General features: G+C 47.5%; 1 long non-coding RNA gene across 1 annotated transcript; it reads left to right on the forward strand.

Annotated features, from left to right (window-relative positions):
* The first annotated feature begins 9,102 nt into the window (after positions 1-9,102).
* Positions 9,103-19,637, forward strand: LOC144112348 (uncharacterized). The gene is made up of 5 exons (XR_013310222.1): positions 9,103-9,285; positions 9,492-9,583; positions 10,624-10,735; positions 13,535-13,767; positions 19,536-19,637. It is a non-coding gene; the product is annotated as an uncharacterized LOC144112348 (long non-coding RNA).
* The last annotated feature ends 1,975 nt before the right edge of the window (positions 19,638-21,612 follow it).

Raw genomic sequence — 21,612 nt, forward strand, 5'->3', positions numbered from 1 at the left:
ACAGCCCGCACAGTCATCGTGGGGAAGGTGGCCACCTTATGTTGCAGGACCACGCTGCTGCCCGACGCCCTCGTCCGGCGACGGACCCTGGGATTACCACCCCGGAGGAGCAGCTGCGGTACTTGTGCAACGTGGTCTTGGCGTCAGCTGGTCGACATGAATGGTTAGTCTGCACTAGAGCCGACACCAGCCACAAGACCGCTGTCGTCCGCACCCAGCGTGTTGAGGCTCTCTTCGTACGCGGGCCGCATCGTTACCACCGTGTAGACGGCCACCTCGCGCTACTGGTTCTGGAGCGTACTGCTGGTCGACTCGCCCGTCCGGCCGCTGCGGTTAACACACCGGTGCACCTGAGGCAGTTTCGCCACCGGTCTCAGGTCAACTGGAAAGCATGAGCAGCTGGTCCGGGTTGGAGTCGACGCCGGGCGCAACATCTTCGGCGTCCGCTCCCTGCGCGTGGCGGTTCTCGTTCTGCGCGGCCCGCAGCGTCCCCATCGTGGAGATGACCACCTCACGCTGCCGGATTTGGACCGCGCTCCTTCTCGACTCCCCATTCTGGCCGCTGACCCCGCTGCGGATGGCCCGGTGCACCTGCTGCCTTTCGACCATCTGGCGTGCGTGCTGCTAAAGGTGCGCAGGGGGTGCCCGTGCGCCATGTCGCGCACTGTGAGCGCGCCGGGGTCACCGTAGTGGACGTAGCAGGCCAGGGGGCCGGGTGTTCATGGGCAGCACCTGATGCTCCCCTGCATTAAAGAGCAAACACTCGTCCGTGCCACGGCGAGCGCTTGCCTCATCTTCGTTGTGTGTGCAAGGCGACCACCACCCACGACACAAAGAACATGTGGAGTGGTCGCATGTTATAGACTGATTTGAACGAGATGGCCGCAGCCATCCGTGATGCCATTGTCTGCGCCGACGGCTGGACTGCTCCTGCGGGGAATACTCCGATCCCCCCTTCCCGCAATGGAGTACCGGTGCAGAATCGGCAGGAAACCGGCCATTCGTCGGCGCCGTCGAGGAGAATGACGAAGGCTCAGTTTGGTTAGTGCTCCAGCGTCATTTCTCTCTCTCTTATTTAGTGAAACTGCGTTTTTTACCTCCAAGCAGCGGTCAGTCGACTGATGTGCGCTGATTGTGACCACCTCGCCAAGCCCAGTGACGAAACCTCTGAGCGCCTGTGCTGGCCCACTCTCCTCAGCAGCACGCCCTTCGCTGAGAGCAGTGTTGATGCACTTCTCCCACAGAGGACCGCGAAGACCGTGCATGTGTGCCTTGTGTTGTTCAGCGAGCGCTTCGAACTGGGGTTGACTTTCACCGCCCCGAGCTTTATGGCGAAGCGCACTGGCAGACCGCTTTGGTGAAAGCTAATAAAATAAAATGTGGTGCGGGCGCGCGCGCGCGCTCGCCGGTCTGAAGTTCGGATGTGTTTAAGCACGAAGTATAATAGGAGTCACGGCTAGGTGGCGTCAGCCGCCGCACGATTTAAAGGGTTCTGCCTGACCATCCATATCCATCGGAGATATTCGTGGCACATGCGGGCGTAATCTAGGAAATATCTAACTTGTTTTGGTATAACGTAATTCTATACAACCAGGCATCAAAAAGGAGACTATGATCCTTCTAGTAGCTTTTGGTTTTAAGGATAGGATTAGTGAAAGTAAAATTAATCCATTAGCAGTAGAGACGACCAAGAAAAGACGAGTTTTGATGGCGTAAAAGCAAAATGTAGAAATTGTACTAAACGTCGCTATTCTCAAATATTGCTTAGAATGGCCTTGAATTAAATGTGTGTGTCTTGGGGGGGGGGGGGGGGGAAGAATAGGATTCAAAGTAAAAAAAATAACTGGAAGGGAAGCCTGTAGATGTAAACATTTATATCCTTCCTGCGCTTCTCAATGGGCCCGCTATCCACATTGTTTTCGACGACATATTCCCAAAAAATGCAAAACTTTTGCCACCAAGTATTCTAAATGGTGTACTAGAAGATCATCTGAGGACCCTACCTACAGATATAGCAATAGCCACTGACGCATCGCAATGCAATGAAAAAGCAGGTGTGGGAATATTTTGCTCCCATTTAGACTGGTCCTTTTCATTGCGCCTTCCAGATTTCACCCCTATTTTTCATGCAGAGTTTCTAGCAGTTGTACTTGCTCTACTCAAGCTAGACCCCTCTGTTACAGCAGTTGCAGTAATTACTGATTCTTTATCTTTGTGTTCGTCCCTCGCTGCACATGTTGACGGTCCCATTTTAACAACTTTCTTATCCCTACTTCCTCCGCATTTGAGCCTTGTTCATTTAGTATGGGTTCCCGGTCACAGCAGTGTGACAGTAAATGAGATTGCTGACAATCTCGCAAAGGCTTCCCTCAGTGGCCCCGTGTTGCCAATCATCCCGGCTACAGCTTATATTACAGCCTCTATATTTCGACGACGTGCGTTTTTAAGCACGCAAGACACAACTCTTTTAACATCGGCGGATTATGAGCACCTAAAATATTATTGGAACAGGAAAATTTGTTGCTCTTGGCAGCTTGAAGTATGACTGATGAGGCTGCGCTGCCGCATCCCCGCTTTAAATTTCTATTTACACAAGTCGGGTTTTGCGCTCTCTCCCCTTTGTGCATTTTGCCGTGAGCCTGAATCTATATCACATTTTTGGCTGTATTGTCGCTGATTCAACTCTCTGAGAAAAAGGTTGCTGGAGGAGCCCTTGCAGCATCTTGGCCTTCGTTTGAGCAGCCCGCTCTTGCTATCATTTGGCGCCACCATATTTGGGTTCAGCCACAGGTTTGTTTGTACCGCTGTTCAAAATTTCCTGATAGAATCTCACCGACTGCCTTGCTAAGTGTTCCAAACTTTTATTTTCTCTCAATTAGTACATTGTGACTTAATCATTATTAATTAATCCCTCTCTTTATTATTATTCTTATAATTTTGAAATCAAAACTCTCATCCCTTTTCTGTTCATGACGAAGAGTTCACCGGTGTTGCGCTCCCACGTGCTTTTCCTTTTTATTAACTGCGTTCAGGTGAATAGCCACCCGATTCTTGTCCGATCCCCCAGTGTGGGTATGTGCCATCTTTTGATAGGCTAACAACAACAACAACTCATCAGGCGTGTCTGTAGAGAATTTCGTCTCTTTATTGCAGTTTTACTTGAGACCTACTTTTATCGCCTTTGACAACCTGCCTTTTTTGCAGCGCAATGGAATTTGTATTGGGTCATGCGTGGCTCCAATTTTGTGCGATATATTTTTAGCAAAAGTAGATCAGCAGTTAGATAGGTATCTTAAAGGGAGAAGGGGGGGGGGGGTTAAAGGTATTTAGATATGTTGAAGATTTTTTAGTGCTTTTAAAAAGGCAGACGGCCTACGCCTACCCATCTACAGTTGGCGAAGTTAAAGGTGCTTTTAACAAACATGGACTCGGGCTAAATTTCACCCATGGACTACCTTACGCAGCTGTTTTACAGTTTTTAGATCTGAAACTAACGTTCTCTGAAAGACACGTCTGCTGGGCCTATTACCCTCGTGCGAAAAAGGATTTCCTGCCTTATGATTCGGCACACTCGAAGACTGTTAAAAGAGCCATTGCTTCGCACTGTTTAGAATCCTGTCTCAAAAAAATCGTGCCCGCATCAGATGCAATCAAGTTTTCAGAATCAGATTAGCCGATTTTTGTCAGCGGGTTTCCCCCCTTCGGTCTTCATTGCTGTTGCTGAAACCCTGCTTCAGAAATTGAAGACTGGTACAAGAAGACTGAATGATGACCGTCGGAAGGCTGATAAGCCTGTGGTTTTACCATACCTGCACAAGAAAGTGGCCAACAGGCATGGGGTGTCCGTTGTATTTTCGGCACCCAACAAGCTGGGAAAGTTGTGCCTTCGCATTTGTGGCTCCAAGAAAAGAGGATGCCAGATACGACATGACACACCGTTTGTCAAGTGCTCAACAGGCGTGATCTATGCCATTCCCATGACGTGTGGAAAGATTTATGTATGCGAAACTGGCCGTGGCATCAATGAACGATTGGGGGAACATGCCCGAAATTTAAGTCAATTAAAAGACAAGTACGCAGATTTGGTTGCGCACGTAATTAAGTGCAGAGGATGCGTGGCTCGTTTGGCTGAGACTAGGATTCTAGGAAAGAGTGCCGACAAGACTGCGCGTGTTAGCCTGGAAGCCTACTATATCAAGAAATATGCAGACACTTGCATCAGCACTCCCTCGTTATCGCTTTTTGTAGCTGAAATAGACTTTTTGGAAGCAGCTAACGTTTGAGTGCTTGCTGGTATCCTTATTGATTGTCCGCTCTCCTCCTTTTTCACCACTGTTGCTCGCATTTTTTAAGGCGTGCCTCCGCTCAATAAAATTCAGTTGTCAGTCAGCGCTCGTGTCGTGTCTTGTCCTTCTTGTGTGATTGCATGTTTTTGCGCTGCTCCGTTCCATTTCTTATCAGATACCAAGCCCCTATTTCTAAACAGATGATGTGCGTAGACTTGGGTAAATAAGATGCTATATTTGTTAACAACCATCTCAGCTGAGCACACACGACTGACCAACGCATTTAGGGCACGAGAAGTTCTGTTCTTGAATGCCTCTGTGACGGCTTGCCTGTATGGTGATCCGTTTTCGAATAAGTGGGCTACGGTAGGTATAACACTGATTTATTCGAAGTTTTTTTCGTTTAGTTCATTTTGAACTTCCTTACTGCGCCCCACACACCTTTGCTGTGAGTGCAAGCGTGCACTCAGTCGCACAGGCGGATGGTAAGAATCGGATGAATATATTGCATCACAGTGGCCTTACATCCACTACATGTCATCCATCCACTGCTTACGAGCTAACAGAAAGCGCAAGGCGCGCTCAGTTCTAAACGTCTGTAAATTTTTTTATATATAAATTTTTCTATCAACTTGCCGGTGCACTACGTTAGCGATATTGAGTGATATTGAAGAAAAAAAGAATTTGCGCCGATGAGCATGCAAGCCTGCTCAGGCTCGTCTGGAAGAGAGGTGCTTAACAGCACATTTTATGACGTTCGCAGTTTTAGAGGACCTAGCGATGCCCCGCGCATACATCAGACATCGAAGACGGCGTGAACTTATAAACGTTGCAACTTGCAAGCGTGAACTTAAAAACGTTGCAATTGTGCAACAAGACTATGAGTCGTAGTCACCTCACCGCAAATGCAGATATAAATGAGCCATACAGGAAGAAGTTGTGGATCTGCTGCACGTTGAAAAGACGAAGGTGCTGCCAAAGAGCCACATGTGCAGTGCCGACATTCCTAGCTTGTAAGACAGTGAAACAGACCGGTTTTAAGAAAGCAACGCGAAGGGGAGGGTGTTTAATCGGAGCGAGATAGAAACGATTTATTTATCGCAATTTAGTGATAGAGACGACGATGGTGACACTGATGACAGTTACACACGTCACCAGTGAGCGAACACGAGAAACGTCTACACACACCTTTGATAAAGTGTTCCAATATTTATAGTACTGTTTCTTCGTTAGTTAGTAGCCTCTCTGTAAAGAACATCTACTACTCGAAAATTTGGCGTTTCTCCTTGCCCTTGACGTCGACAGCGACGAGACAGGCCGTGAAGGTTTCTTCGGTCGTTCGCTGTTGGGAACCGGATAGCTAGTTTTTTCTTTGTTTCAGTGTGCCTTACGTCACTGCTATTCGTCATCAGGAGCCATCGCAATTAGGACCAGAAGGTTTGTCCTCTAGTGTGAGTACTTCGTCATAAAGGCAGGCTATGCTTGTTTAGCTTGTGCTACTTTGAGAAAAAAAAAAGCTTCCAGTGAAATATACACATCCTTTAACGGCAATTTAGCGATCTGGACGCACTAGTAGGGCACCCTCTAAGAAAAAAAAAAAGGTGTAAAAATGGTGCATCGTCATGATTTATGCTATCTGAAGACGCATGGACTGAAGATGCTTTCTCATCACACCCACTTGGACGTCGTTAGTCTAGCTGTTTCGGAAAAATTACACCCTTTTTTTACTCTCTTAAAAACAGCTCTGTTCCCCCGCGCGAAGATGCTGTACAACACAGTATGGTTTGGTTTGGTTTGGTTTATGGGGGTTTAACGTCCCAAAGCGACCCAGGCTACGAGAGACGCCGTAGTGAACGGCTCCAGGAATTTCGACCACCTGGGGTTCCTTAACGTGCACTGAAACAAAGTATGCATCCCGCACCCCCTCCCCTCTCGAAGATGGCCCTCTCCCGAAAGCAGGGTGGCTGGGTTATTTTGAGGACAATAGTTAAGAACTATGCTGGCTTCGCCTAGCCAGAGCAGGTAGGCGTGAGTCATCTGTGGACACACGCTCCCCCCTGCATTGATCCTTTTGATCAGTGACTTAAGGGACGCTGGCGAAACTGACCGCGCCTCCTCGCTCCTGCAAGGGCCCAGAAGGTGCTAGCACTGAAGCCCGGAAGCGTGTTTCGTGGAAGAACACGTGCAGCGATCTCCTCCCCATTTTCGCCTAACGTGGTCGGCAAAAATGGCGGACGAGGAGACTTGGCGCATGCGCAGAAACGTTACTGGAAAAAGGTGCATATGCTGCGATCAGCCACGACAACCATCACGCATGCAAGCATGCTCTTGGCTGCTAACGATCAAAATAATAACTAATATTCGGCGCATGTGCTTTCGTACTTATGATTGGGTATCGTTTTAAAAAAGAGCAGTAAGTTGGCAAAGACCGACGGCATGATGGGTTCTGTGTCACTCCGTTGACCAATTGCAGCTCTGAACGAAATCATCATTTTAACGCCTCGATAATGTCCTCCATAGTGCGTTGCTCGTTACAGACGCTCGAGTCTTAACTGGACTATCACCAATGCCAAACTATTAAAAAAGGATTCAGGTTAACATGCATAGAAGTTATTAAATCAAAAGCTCACGAACGAGCGATATTGTTGATGCAGTAATATTATGTTAACTGACAATGTATTGTAATGTAACTCCAGATCCCAAATAAATTGCACTCTCATATTTCTGCCTCATTTCGACAAAACACGAGCCGTACTCGCTGATAAATGCATCATCTTCACCACTAATACTAAGAACGCTGAAAGACAAGAACTAGGGAAAGAATAATTCGGTAGCTCAAGTGCATTGTGAATATGGACTGAACATTGCAGTTTTGCTGATCTCTCTGAAACTCCTCAACGGAGCGTAAAAGACATTTCGTTTCATACAAGTTTACGGATCCTTTCTCTCTACAGTACATAGCGAAGCCCACAGTAATCAGTTTTCAAGACTGCTGCAATTTCCTGGTCATGTTTTGGCATCTACAAATGTTTCACACAGAATCAGTTCGATTTCAGCTTATTTTAAATTGATAAACAGAAGGCGAGGCGACCAACGCAATTTAATTCTATTACGAACCTGGCTCTTTCGGGTTTCTTGCTGAAATTGTGCTGCATGCTTACAAGAGTAGAAATTAACTTAAACTCAGTGTACGCGTACGTCATTTTTAGCTTTTAAGTTGTTTCGCGCAGCTTTAATGCACTCAAGCAGTACAGATGGGCAGAAATGTAGCCGTCTCCATTTTTTTTTTTTCATAGTAGTGCAATGAAAGCATTAAATTCAGCAACAAACTGGTTGCCACAAAAAACAGTAACCAAGGCGCTATTATTACGGCGGTGCATTGCGAATTCTGATGGAATGGCTCATACATCAGGAAATAACTTTTTATTTTAAAGGGTAATGATAAGCATTGAACACTACATTGCACTGGATAGGCGCAACCCGAAGACCCAAGCTCGAAAATAAATGAAGCTTTGGCGCATAAACAGACAGGCTTTCCTTCATCATCGTAAGTTGTTTCGGATCATTGAGACTTTATCTTGTACGCACAAATAAAACTGAAATAAACGACGCATTGTATCGCACTGATGAACCCATCTTTAACAACAACCCAAATTCAGTGGTGGTTGTTACCTAGCTTCAATAAAATGAAAGCACGTATAATAGACGGAATCGTCCGCACTGCCTGTAGCTCGAAGCGTCTTAACACGTGCTTGGGCTGGCAGTGCTCAATATCTGCTCAGTAGACCCATCCTTGAAAATTTTTCGAGAACTCCGCGTACACTCGAGCGATGAGAGGTGAGAACTGCTGCATAAGCAGTGGTCGACTGTCGTTTGAAACCCTCCTCTGCGCTATCTTCCTCAAAAGTTCAAATGTGTTGAATTCCCTTCGTTTACCTGAAACTTGTGTACACTCGGTTCGGGTTTACTAGACTACTTCAAAACAAAGCTGTCTTTTTTTTCTTTATTCGGAATCTCCTGAAGCGTGCGGCCCATAAGCAACAAAGAAAGTTTAAATTTCATATCAATATTACAAACTGTTACTGCATCTGACGTGCAATCAGTAATGCTATAGCATTTACATCGCTTTTTTCGCGAGTTCTATGAATAACTTCAGCACACAGGAAGGAAAATTTTTGATAGTCATTTCGCAGTGCCTCCCGTATGCGACATAAATGAGACCACATTTACGGTAGCATCTTCGTATTTACCGATACTGCGTAATAGCTGGCAATATATTTCTCCTCGCTATCATCTCCCTGTGTCCCGGCAACAATCTTTTCCTTCCATTTTTTCTTTTTTTTTAAAATAAACCAGTACTACTAGTAGAAAACCTTCAAACGCATACTGCAAGGAAGATGAGGAACAGTCGAGTAAAGAAAAGTCTCGCCGCGCTCCTTGTCCCTGAGAGCGGAAGAGCTATGGGCGCCCCGAGAACGCGGAAAAATGTATGCCGCATGGGTAGGGTAACATGGGCAGAGGGGGGCGTATGTAAGAAGAATGCAAGCAACCCGCACATTGAAAACGCCGAAGCCTGTCGCCCCGCATGCGGGCAGCGTTACCGTGGAGCACTGCTGGGAAACATGTTGGGTGACGTTCCCTCAGTCAGAGGAGAAAAGCAAAAGAGGGAAAGCGCGGCTCCCTGCCTTCGCTCTTTAGGTCACGTGTCTGTCTATTTGGATTGGCTATTTGCACTCCTAAAGTCGAAGAAGAAGCCGCTGTTGCCGCTGACTCTAGCCGTAGCCACCGTAGTCCGTAGCTGTCTAGCCAGGTCTAGCTGTTTACAACGCTTTTTGAATTCGGTTGTGCGATTACTTCGTCGTGCACGCTTCATGGCTGCGTGCCGCTGCAGTGAGCGACACCTTCGCGAAAGGGTCAACGTCTGAAAGAAACAGCGCACGCCAGATCTTCGCGGCGAGCTCATCGTACGGATTCTTTGCGCCAAATTTCAACCGTACATGTAAGTGACCTTTTCGTTTGGTCTTACGTGGTTTTCACCTACCGTCAAATTATGGTGTATTGAATAACGATGTTTTATCATTGATTGTGTGCGCGAGCCGGTACTTGTTGCTGTTTTTTTTTTTTTTTGAGCTGACTCCGTAGCGGCCGGAGGGAGCCGATTCGTGTACAACGCACGATCATTCTCAATGCTTTCTTTCGCTGCAGGCTCTGACCCTTCGGATCCTCCGCGCAAGAATATTGCCTGTCGTCTCTTCAACGCAACGTGTTTGTCCCTCCTGACGACCATTCAGGATGAGGTATGTCTAAAGCAGTCTCCGTTCATAAAAGGGCGAGTAAATTAGTGTGCACGCTTCTGTGGCACGACGTACTGCGCGAAGTGCTCATATCTACCGCAGCACTGTATCTGATTCTCATTGGACAGTAAACCTGTTATAATTTTAGCGCTACAAGAAGACTCCACCTGCCAGGTCGCTTTTTTTTTTCTTCTCTCGTGTGTAAATGGACGGCGTAATTTTTTTTTTTTACTGTTGAGCAGAAAGCAAACGATAAAACAGTAAACGTGGAACGTTGATAGTCAAGAAATTCGCAGCTCATTTGTGTTGTGCGTTTCCTGGCGTGCGGCCTTTTTCGCACACACCTTGCAATATTCTTTGCTGACCCAGAGGGTGACTTATCATGCCAGCAGTTTTACTGTATTCGAATGGAAGGTGCGTGTACGAATGGTGCTAATAACTTATCCTTCAGTCAGGCTGAGGACTAATGGTGAAAAGTGGTCTTTTTTAGTTCTTTTTGCAAGTGAAAAGGGCTGGGCTAGTTGGTGACCAAACATTTGACCACAAAAGCATACAGTGTGTCACCTCTTTTTGTGCTCTTGTATTCTCTTAAGTTCAGTTCAGCACGCAATCCTTGTGTGAGATTGTAGACTTTGTAGTGTAGTTTCTAAGCTTTTTCTGTTATGAATATTTTGAACCTCGTACGCAGTAACAATATAGTTCTTTCTTTCTTCTACACTTGCTGTTGTTAGACAATAAGTTAATTATGTCAGGCACTTAGTGACAATTCACTGGTACGCAGCGATTGTAGTGTAAGAAGTTTGTCTATGCTTACTGTGCGAGCAGCTGTCCAGTATAAACTAGTGCACTGCGTCAGTTACGTCTCTTACAAATACGTGACAAGTGCTGTTCTGGATAAAATTTTGATTGAAATGTTGTGGTTTCTCACTGTCAAAATATTCCTGCTGTTTCTTGAGCATGTGCGCTGCCATTATGTGGTTTAATTATTATACAAGTTATGACCAACCGTTAGACTAATGCCATCAATGGTGCTTCTCTTTTAGTGCTCCTGGCAGCAGGAGGGATGCAAAGGCACACAAGCACTGTTGCTCCTGGCACTGAAGTTCAGCCTGGCTTCTTCAAAACCGCACAAGTAGTCAAGACTAGATTTGTGTGGTATGTATTTTATTATGTAATTATGACATTGCAGCAAGCTCATCATTGCTTGATGTCCATCAGTGAACATAGTATACTATTTTGTGCAGCTACAGCCATTCTATTAGACAGATTTTGGAACCATTGGCTGTTTTGGAGGATTTAGTAGTGAAGGAATTTTTGAATATTGGTTTGAATAATTGTGATCTTTTTTGTTGTGTGAAGTATCAATGCAGTTTTTTTTTTTTTGAAAAAGTAGGCTGGACTTCAGCAAAGGTTCCATATTGAATTAGTTGAGGGGCGCTGCCTGCAATTCATGTGCAGGAAAAGTCAGAAAAAAATGATGCACAGAATCCTTGGCAGGCTGGCATGCTACCAAACAGATATGACTAGCACTGTTTTTGCATGTAAAGCTAAATTTGATGTGCAGCTATGCGAGACTGTTTGTCTCCTTTGCACTGTGAACACTTCCTTCTTCAGCAGGAAGGTGATGTTCACTGATGTGAATAATTTCCATAGCTGATGTGAACCCATATTATTTTTGCATTTTCACAATGGAGTGAACTTAAAAATTAATTAAGCTCAGGTGGCCTGCATGTGACAGCAGATATGGAAGGTAACTGTTCTAATAGCCATTCTCTCATGCTGTCTGTCAATATTTACAGTTTAATCATGCTAAGCATCTGAAAAAATCTTACATAATATGAGGTTGCATTCTACTGTTCCGGCAAAATGTAATTCATGAGAATTACTGCTGCTGCATATTCTGCAAGCATTGGATAAAGCAGCACTATGTATATAAAAAGTCGAGGTGTAGAATTTGTTCGAGCAAAAATAGTGCTTTAGAAGGAGATTATTTTATGCTGCCTCTGTAATTAATGTAGTGTTTCAGTAAAAGCTGGTTGAGTAAGCAAAGCTTTTTGCACAGGCATAATGTAGAGAAACGTAGTGTAAAACCATGCAGCTATGAACCTGAACTAAAGCTACATTTATTACAATAATCCCTATAATTTTGTGTGTACGACGTCATCTGATTACCACATGAGTGGAGACGACTCTTTAGCTGTGTAAGCTGGCCTGGCAATTACTTCAGTTTTAGCCAGAAACATTTCCTTTTTTACCAGGAGTGGTACCCTAAAATACAAACAGATACAAATGCCTTTATTTCAACATTAGGTGATGTTAGGAGGTGCACCCAGAAAGCCTTATACCCCTGAGTAAAGCTTAAATTTGGGCGAGTTGGTAAGCCCCTGTCACCCCTCTCACATACCCCTTATATACCCCTGTTATATCCCTGTCACATGGGCACCGCAAAGGCCTTTGAGATTCAGGTCCTTATATCCAAAGGCGTAAGGAGTGCAGCTGCACGGCACAAATGTTGCGCCTTTGCCGCTAAGGGCCTTGGAGGCTCAGGCGCCCGTCAGAGACCTTTGGAGCCCAAAGGCGCGGCCTTCGGGAACCTGTGATCACAGTGCAACAAATTGTCAAAAAGTAAAAGCAATAAAAAAATAGATACAGCCAACAATGTTTGAAAACATGTTTTTTTTAAATACGAAAGGTGTATCTGGCATTGCTTTTACTACGGGTGTTTATATTTTATGCCCAGATTTCAAGACAGTGAAAGTGTTGCAGCAACACCGAGTGCCCCTGGTGTTGCCAAGGCAGTACACAAAACCTGCTGCTGCTGATGAGAGTAGCTGCTGCAGTTCTTTTAAGGAAGCAGTTAGAATGAAAAAAAATTGTGCGAGCTCAACGAATGAACAGAATACACTTTAATTTTAAAACACTCACTTCAGCCGGCTCAAGCACAGCAGCGGGTGCTAAGCCTGAACGACAGTTACACCTTTGGGCTGCACCGTGTAGCTGCGTCGCTGCTCTTTTAAGCTTTTGCTCCTTTGAGGAATGCCGTTTGAAAGGGGTATTAGATTGGCTTGACAAAGGAGTGCGTCCTCTTCCTTATTATAATTTATAGTGCATGGGCTTTTGTCATGTCCAAGCCTTTTTCCAGGAATTTAAACTGTTTCAAAAGGCAGCGACAATGGGATGCACCCAGAAAAGCCATGGCAGGCACAAGCCTCCTGTTGTTTACTAATAGGAAATGAATTCGCAGGTAATGTATGCAGGGAAAGCAGAACATACTGATAATTACAGCTGGCAATATCACTGACACTTAGCTAATCACCTACACTTCCCTTTTTATTCACATCATGGGCTACAAAACATATATCGGATGCAAGGCCGCTCTGGCTAGCGCCGGGCGCTTTCGGCTCGCTTGGCACCGAAAGAGAAAGTGTGGAACTCCTTGGAAGGCTCTCGTGTGCACGCGCGCTCCTGATTGCATTCTAGCGCGCGGACAGGTCCTCCTCTCTCGTGACCTTGACCTAGCGGCGCGCGGCTGGGCGATTCTAGAAGCCGCGACAGCGTCCCGAAGGTGGGCGGAGAGGGGAGCAACAGTGTCAGTGCCGTGGCGCCTACTTCCTCTCCCAGTGCCCTCGCTCATCTCTTGAACATTCGGACGACGCTATAAGAGTGCGCGCTGCATGTTTTCATCCGGTTTTTCCGTTGGGCGTCGAACGAGTGAAGTGGCAAGCTCCGGCTTCGATAAACCGTGAGAAGAGAGCTTGGGGCTCATGTGTTTGTAGTGTCAAGCATGCTGCTTCAGTTTTATTCCCTGTGTGTGTGCCTGTCCTGTGTTTAAACCTGCCTCGTCTTCCGTGTGCCCATCGTCTGCACTTCGTGCTACACGTCACCCGCCAAATCATCTGCATTTCGGGGAAGAGAGGTGTAGGATAAGAACCTTTGAAAACCTTACTGGCGCAGTCGACAAGGATTTGGCAACCACCGGCACTCCGCAAGAGCCAGCCCGTATCGTGAGCCAGGCGCAACGTCTTCCTGCGCTCATCTAGACCACCGGTCATTCAACGAGGGAGCGGAGTCTTGGACGTGTGCAGGGGACCTAGGGACCACAACCGGCGGCGGTCCGAGCCACCGATGTCAAGTAGTGGCCCCTACAGAGAGGAGCGAATCGGCGGGGAGGAGCTACGGTTGCTTAGGTGAGCGGGATTTCTTTCGTCCGTTGGCGTGTGTAGCTCAGGCATTAGAGCTGGGAGGTGCGTAGTGTTGGCTGGCGAAGAGTGGGTAAGAACAAAGCAGGGGGAAGTAGTCAGATTGACATTCCAGGGACAGACACTACTCAGATTGACACTCCAGGGACAGGCTCTAGTCAGATTGACGCTCCAGGGACAGGCGCGAAAGAAAGACGCCACATTCACAATGAACCAGTCGCAGCTCGAGTACGAACTCGAGGCCACGGCACTCGAGGCCGCAGTGCTCAGCGAGCTAAAGCTAACCCCGTCACAATACTTCAAGTGTTCGAGAAGGCATGTAAGGGGAAGGTTGAGACTTGGATGCAGTTTGCCTCCCGTACGTGTACCTACTTTGATTATTACCTCCGAGCCAGAAAGGCGGAAACAAAAGAAGAAATAGTTTCTCTAATGATAGCAGACCGCATAAAATGCGGCTTTAGCGCTGAAGGATTAGAGTATATCTGTCTGCGCGAGGGCGAAAAGTGGCTTACACCTAAGTAGCTGGCGCGCGATCTCGACACGTTCGAGGATGCTAAGGGCAAAGGAAGAGCGGTGCGGCCAATTTCGACAGCGCCTGAGAGCCCCAAGGAGAGCGAAGTAAGCACCAGAAAGCGGACGGGCTGCTTCGCATGTCGCAAAGAGGGGCATATCGCTAGAAATTTTCTGGCCTCTGGGCAGATCGCCAATCGCAAGAAGGACAACGTCACCGCAAAGGGGGCGCGAACCAACAGGGTGGCAGTAGCAACCGAGGAAAGCAGAGGGGCTTGTGAGATTGTTCAAGGTGACGACGCGTTGGTCGCCGAGATAAAAACACAAGCAGAGAATGACTGCGTGCGGACCTCTAAGTTACAAGAAGTCGAGATAGAATGCGTCGGTGTGACCACCAACGCCGTCGTCGACACGGGCGCGGAGATTACTGTGGTTAGGGAAGACATTGTGCCGAGTGAATATCGCAAGCCTGCAGGCAGGATCAAACTGGTCTGCGCCTTTGACAAGAAGGTTGATGCAGCGCTAGTCACTATACCTATGAACTTGAGACGTCAGAGACTAACTGTGGAGACCCCCCAGAGAGCACACGTGTGCGCCCTTACCAACGAGCTCTCGAAAGACCTGAATTGCTGGATCACGCGAGAGGACTGGGAGCTAATACAGCAACTGGACCACGGCAGTGAGACACGGGCCGTAAACCAGCTCACTGCGACTGTGCCTACAAACAATATTCAGGAGACTACGTGCCGTGAGCACTCTGAGGCGACAGCATGTGAGGAAAGCCCCGATATGACCCCCGATACGGTGATCGAACAAGACGCCGATGCACGCGATGCGGCGAGTCAACGTGTAAAATTACGCGAGGCTCAAATTGGCGACGACAGCTTGACAAAAGTGTGGGCTGATGCCAAAGAAGGGAAGGGGGAATGTTTGTGTCTGACGGGCTACTCTTCCATCAGGACAAAATCATAGGCACAAAGGTGAAGCAGCTTGTTTCGCCAGCTGAAAGGCGGAAGGATGTCCTGACGCTGGCACGCGACTCACTGTGGGGAGGCCACTTGGGCCCGAAGAAGACCAAAGCCAGAATAAAATACAGCTTCTTCTGGCCTGGACTAGAAGCAGACGTGGCCGAGCATTGTAAAACGTGTCACACGTGTCAGATTCGGTCGGGTAGATTCCAAACTGACAGATTCCTTATTACACCGCTCACCAGACCTCCAGACCTGAACACCCCTTCCAGATCGTAAATGTCGACATGGTTAAACCTCTTGAGGTACCGTTGCCCCGAGGACACAAGTATGCCCTTTGCTTTGTCGACCTCTGTACCTGCTGGCCAGAAGTTGTGTGCTTGCGATCGTTACCAGCGAAGGCAAAATGCAGTGCCATGCTAGAGATCTTTAGCCGTACCGGAAGTGATATGTTCGGACCAAGGGACAAACTTCAAATCACAACTGACGCAGGAAATGGTGTCTAGGCTAGGCTGTTCACCTCGCTTTTTCATGCCAGAGCATCCCGAGAGCAATGGCACGGTGGAGAGATGGAACCGCATATTAAAAAATATGCTGTACCACGTCATACAAAAACCTAAGAAACGGAGATAGGTTGGTCCCTTATGTTCTTTGGGCATATAGAGAAGTCCCCCACGAAACAACGGGTGTCGCACCATTCAGGTTGCTTTACAGTAGAAACCCGACAGGACTGCTCGCGATTCTACTAGGAACCTGGACAGGTGAAGTGCCATTCCTGGGGACCTTACGGGAGGAACCAGCGCGATATCTGAAGCAGTTACGCGAACAACTCGAGATCGCTGCGGACGAGGCCGGGCTCACAGCAATCGCGCGGCAGGGTAGCTACGCGCAGTCTTACAACCGGGCGACACGGCAGAAAACGTTTGATGTCGGGGACCGTGTACTGCTCTTCGACACCGATCGTGACACAAAACTAGCGCCAACCTGGCGGGGCTCCTTTACAGTTATTGCGCGCGAAAGGGAGCATTCTTAGCGGATCGACATTGGAGGGCGTACAAGCTCCACTGTACATGCAAATCGCCACCGACCGTACTACACTAGAACCGGGCACATGGGTGTCGTTCTTGATGAAGACGCAGAGTTCAGGGAAGTAGAATACACACGCCGCATACCACATGGTAAAAGTATTGCTCCGCTGACTCAGGAAAAACTAGCTCACTTAAGTGAGAAGCAGTGCGCTGATGTAGGGACTGTCTTCGCGAAATACTGGGACCTGTTTCACGAGATGCCGGGTATTGCAAAGGTCGGAAAGCATCGCATCGGGCTAGAAGATGGGCACCAACCTAAATGGTCATTCCTGTATAGAGTCCCAGAGCTTCTAAAGACCGAAGTCAGTCGACAAGTAAACAAACTCTCGGAAATGGGACTGATTTACCCAATCGTGATCAAGTACGCACACCCCGTCGTATGCGTCGGGAAGAAAGACTGTTCAGTGCGCCTCTGCATAGATATCGCACTTTGAATGCGGCTACATGCGCCGATGCATTTCCTATGGCGCACCCACAAGAGCTTCTACTGAAAGTCTGACATGCTAAGTTCATCACGCTAGTAGACTTACGTCGTGGGTACTGGCAAGTACCTATGGCCCCAGAGAGTCGGCATATGACTGCTTTTGCCACGCATGACGGTCAATATGCCTGGCGCGTCATGCCATTCGGCTTGAAGAATGCGGCGGCATCGTTTCAAAAGATCATGAACACAGTGCTGGCAAAAGACCAAGATTATGCCTTGGCATACCTAGACGATATAGCCATATTCTCCGCGACATGGCATGACCATTTGAAACAGCTAGATGCAGTTCTCCGCCTACGTAAGGCAGGGTTTCGGGTGAATGCGGAGAAATGCCAAATTGCGTGAAGTCACATTAAATACCTCAACCAAGTTGTAGGTGGTGGAACGCATTCGCCGGGCCCAGAAAAGTTAGCGGCGATTAGAGATATCATGCCACCAACCACCAAAAAACAGCTGCGCAGTCTCCTTGGGCTCTGCAGCTACTGCCGCGAGTACGTAAAGAACTACGCAGAGGTAGCAGCGCCGTTAACAGCCTTGACGAAGCGAGGGGTACCCAACTTGATTCCATGGTCGGCCAAGGCACTGCGGGCACTGGAATGGCTGAAAAATTCACTTTGCCATGCGATGTCTCTGAGCACGCCAGACTTAGAACAGCCGTTCTGGCTTTTTACAGATGCCTCCAAAATTGCAGCTGATGCTTGTCTCGCGCAAATGGGGAAAGATGGCCGGGAGAAGCCTATCGCATTTGCCAGCCACCGCTTCACCCCAACTCAGGCACGTTAGTCCACAATAGAACGAGAAGCATTTGCAATTATTTGGTCACTGGAAAAATTCGAGCACTGGGTATTCGAAGAACAGGTTCGCATAGTGTCGGACCATAACCCTCTTTCCCATCTTACCACGAGTACGGCATATGGCGCCAAACTCGCCAGGTGGGCGCTTGCATTGCAGCGGTATAATGTCACAGTCAGCAACAGAAAAGGGTCGTCTAATGGAAACGCCGACGCGTTTTCCCAGCTCCCGAATTCTACTTGGCAAGATTAGTCTATTATGTAAGCCTGAGTCACGCACGCTGGTGGGCGTCAACGTTCCCGCTCACCTGTATGGATATGTTTGCCATTGTGTGCGTGGATGATTTGCGAACCGCCCAAAGACATTGTTCGTCACACTGTGAAAACTGCAAGATATAGGACTTGCCGCAAAAGCAGTGCACGTTGGAAATCGACAGTACATTAGAACTGTGCATGTGAACTTCAGATGTTCAGCCGACGAGTCGCGGCCTTGAGTTTGTGTTCAGATTGGCCGGACAAAAAAGCCCAGCAATCTTCTTATGGTGGGGCATGTAAGGCCGCTGCGGCTAGCGCCGGGCGCTCTCGGCGCGCCCGCTGCCGAAAGAGAAAGTGTGGAACTCTCTGGAAGGCTTTCGTGTGCACGCGCGCTCCCGATTGCTTTCCAGCGCACGGGCCAGGTCCTCCTCTCTCGCGACCATGACTTTGCGGTGCGCGGCTGAGCGATTCTAGAAGCCGGGAGCAGCGTCCCAAAGGTGGGCGGAGAGGGGAACAACAGTGTCAGTTCCGCGGCACCTACTTCCTCTCCCAATGCCCTCGCTCGTCTCTCGAACATTCGGATGACGCTATAAGAGTGCACGCTGCATATTTTCATTCGTTTTTTGCGTTGGGCTTCGAACGAGCGAAGTGGCAAGCCGCGGTTTCAATAAGCTGTGAGAAAAGAGCTTGGAGCTCATGTGTTTGTAGGGTCAAGCGTGCTGCTTCAGTTTTATTCTGTGTGTGTGTGCCTGTCCTGTGTTTAAACGTTTGATAAAGTCGAACTTCCTTGTACATGCCTCGTCTTCCGTGTGCCCATTGTCTGCACTTTGTGCTACACGTCATCCGCCAAATCAACTGCACCTCGGGGAAGACAGGTGTAGGATAAGAACCTTTGAAAACCTTACTGTGGCATCAGAGACCAGAACCATAGTGTTACCAGGGGCTGCATAAAACCTTAGCCACTGAATAAATCAGACCACTGGGAAGACCAGGGGCTGCATAAAACCTTAGCCACTCAATAAATCAGACCACTGGGAAGGCATATTCTGAAAGCAGAAATGAAAATTCATAGATGATGGAATGGAAAAGCAGCAAACAAGTAGAAGTGCAGGTGAGGGATAAGACTTATTTAACAATGAAAGTAAATGAAAATAATATGGATAACTAAATGCATGAGAATGGAAAGAAGGATTTGTTCACTTGCATTTTATTTTCTCACCTTTTACTAGTTTCCATTTCAAACGTCTTTTTCTTGACACGACCCTCCCAGTAGTCCGGCATCGGGGATGCCTACAGTTTGACCCTAGAGCTGGGAACAATATTCTGGATTTTTGTGATTTCTTAGTGGTTTTTTGTTTTGTTGGCCACAGCATGAATTTTTTTCTTGACAAGCCAGTGTGCTTGCGATTATGTGAGCATATGCGAGCAATTAAGTATTTGTTATTTGGGACGTCTTTTTGTTTTTTCTGCATAGATTTTCTGATCTTGGTTCTCATTAATAAACAGTTAGAAGCCTGCACTTGTGGCATTGTTTTCATGCATCACCCTTTATTCCTGCCTTTTGTGCAGTTTACATTTTTAGACATGAACTAAGCCCGTGGCCACGTCGTACTAAGCTTTGTAGTTGGAAAGTTTATTACATGTTTTCTTCTCTGTGCAGGTCAATTACATGGCGCGTACTGCCCCCACCTGTATGGAGAAGACTGCCGGGGCCATTGCTGTAATATGGTGTAGCATGTGGAAAAATAAACACGACGGTATATTTCTGTCTGATTGTTTGATAAATCCTCTGTGTGCATTCTGCAGTAGTACCTGCACCTGAACACGAGATGACACAGCTTACCTCAGATGTAAGATTTGTCTCAAGATTTCAACACTGCCTGCACTTCCAGAAAGACTACGGCTTGCACCCTATGGGTCAGCTTTAGTCCTGCATTCAGTGGGCAGGTTTACGCTACAGAAGGGTAACAGGGCTCTTGTGTGGACAGTATATATATATATATATATATATATATATATATATATATATATATATATATATATATATATATATATATATATATATATATATATATATATATATATATATATATATATATATATATATATATATATATATATATATATATATATATATATATATACCACCGGATAGTGCATAGATAGCCTCTGCAATTGGGCATTACCTTATACTCTTAAAAGGGTAACATTATCCACCTTGTGAGGGTATACGCTAGCACCACAGGGGCGCAAACTTCGCTCTGTTTTTGTCGATGTAAGTTTAGTTTTTGACAAAGTAGCTTTGCACTTCTAGACGTAGCATAAATTCACCTGTTGAAGGTGCAAGCTTGCACCTTTCATGCTAGGATATGTTTATGCTGTCTTTAGCATTTGCCCCTCTTAGGAAGCCGTAATGTTATACCTAGCTGGCTTAAAGTTCCTCTTCTTATTGCAGTGCAAGTTTAGGCTATTAGAAGCATAACGTTACACTATGTGCAAAAGCATAAATAGTTAGTCTCCAAGAACTAGCATAACCTTACACCTAAAAAAGATGTCAGATCAGTGATAAGTGACCCCCCAAAGAGACTAGGATGACACGTTTTTTTTTAGAGTGCTATAGGCTGCCTGGCACATTTTATTTTGAGAGGAGAGTTTTGAACACACAAGGGAGGGGGGGTGCAAGGTGAGGAGACAAGGAAGAATTGAAAGTTCTCACAGTGAGGAATTCTCGACATAGCATTCTACTTCTACATGCAAGTTGGTCGACTCCGCCGCTGGAACCCCGACATTGGCACACACCACACGAGTACTGTTCCACGACCACCTTGGACGGAGTGTCCTGATTAATGCAAAAAAAAAAAAATGCTGGAGGAAAAACGTCAACGAGTCCGTCTGAGTCGCGGCTGACCACTACCGACCTGGTCCTGAAGAATCCGGTTGTTCCAAGAGGTTGTTAGAAGTGCCAGTTGTCACTGACCGGGAGCTGCGATCATGTCCAGCGGCAGCCAGGACGTTGCGGGACACGCAGTCTAGCCGCCCTGCAACAGCAGGCGACGATTGTCGAGAAGCATAACGCCAGGCAAGGCGAATTCTACGAAGCCTCGGCCCAGATCGATGGCGGGGATCTCGAGCTCCATCCTGCGCACGATCCCGGCTAAGGGCTGGCCGCGGCCCAGGGCCCGTATGCTGATTAGCCTCGGGCGGCGGTGCACGACAGCGTCTCGGTGGGCCTCCAGAGACCTTTCTCCCGATGCCTGCCCAGCGTCCATGGTGCGACAGCAGAAACCGGCAGGCTTCGTCTTGTGGTGTCGTGCAGAACGAGGGCTCGCAAGCACTCGCGTTACAGCCTGGAATATGGAGAAAGGCGTAGACGGAACGTGGCGCGTGATGAGCTGGCGCAGAGCACTAGCGCGTTCCTTCGCGTGATGCGAACGCGCGACACAAAGACAATATGCTGATGAAAAAAAAGAAGCCCAGTGTGTGGACACCCGAACCGCGCCGTGAGGAAAGGAAAATGAAATGAAATGATTGATTTTAAGGAAATGAAGTGACGCGTCTGACATATCTCTCGTCACGCGCTGAGCGGCGAACAACGCAGGGCACATCCAAAGCGCGTTCACCACGAAGCTAGCGGCTTGCTGCCCGTTCGTTCGGCGCGGAAGCTAGGCTGGCGTTCGTGGCATCGGGTTTGTCGAGAACGACGTGCGGACGAGCTACAACTGCAACTTGAGTCCCGC

The sequence above is a fragment of the Amblyomma americanum genome, unplaced genomic scaffold (assembly GCF_052857255.1).
Source record: "Amblyomma americanum isolate KBUSLIRL-KWMA unplaced genomic scaffold, ASM5285725v1 scaffold_69, whole genome shotgun sequence".
Taxonomy (NCBI): domain Eukaryota; kingdom Metazoa; phylum Arthropoda; class Arachnida; order Ixodida; family Ixodidae; genus Amblyomma; species Amblyomma americanum.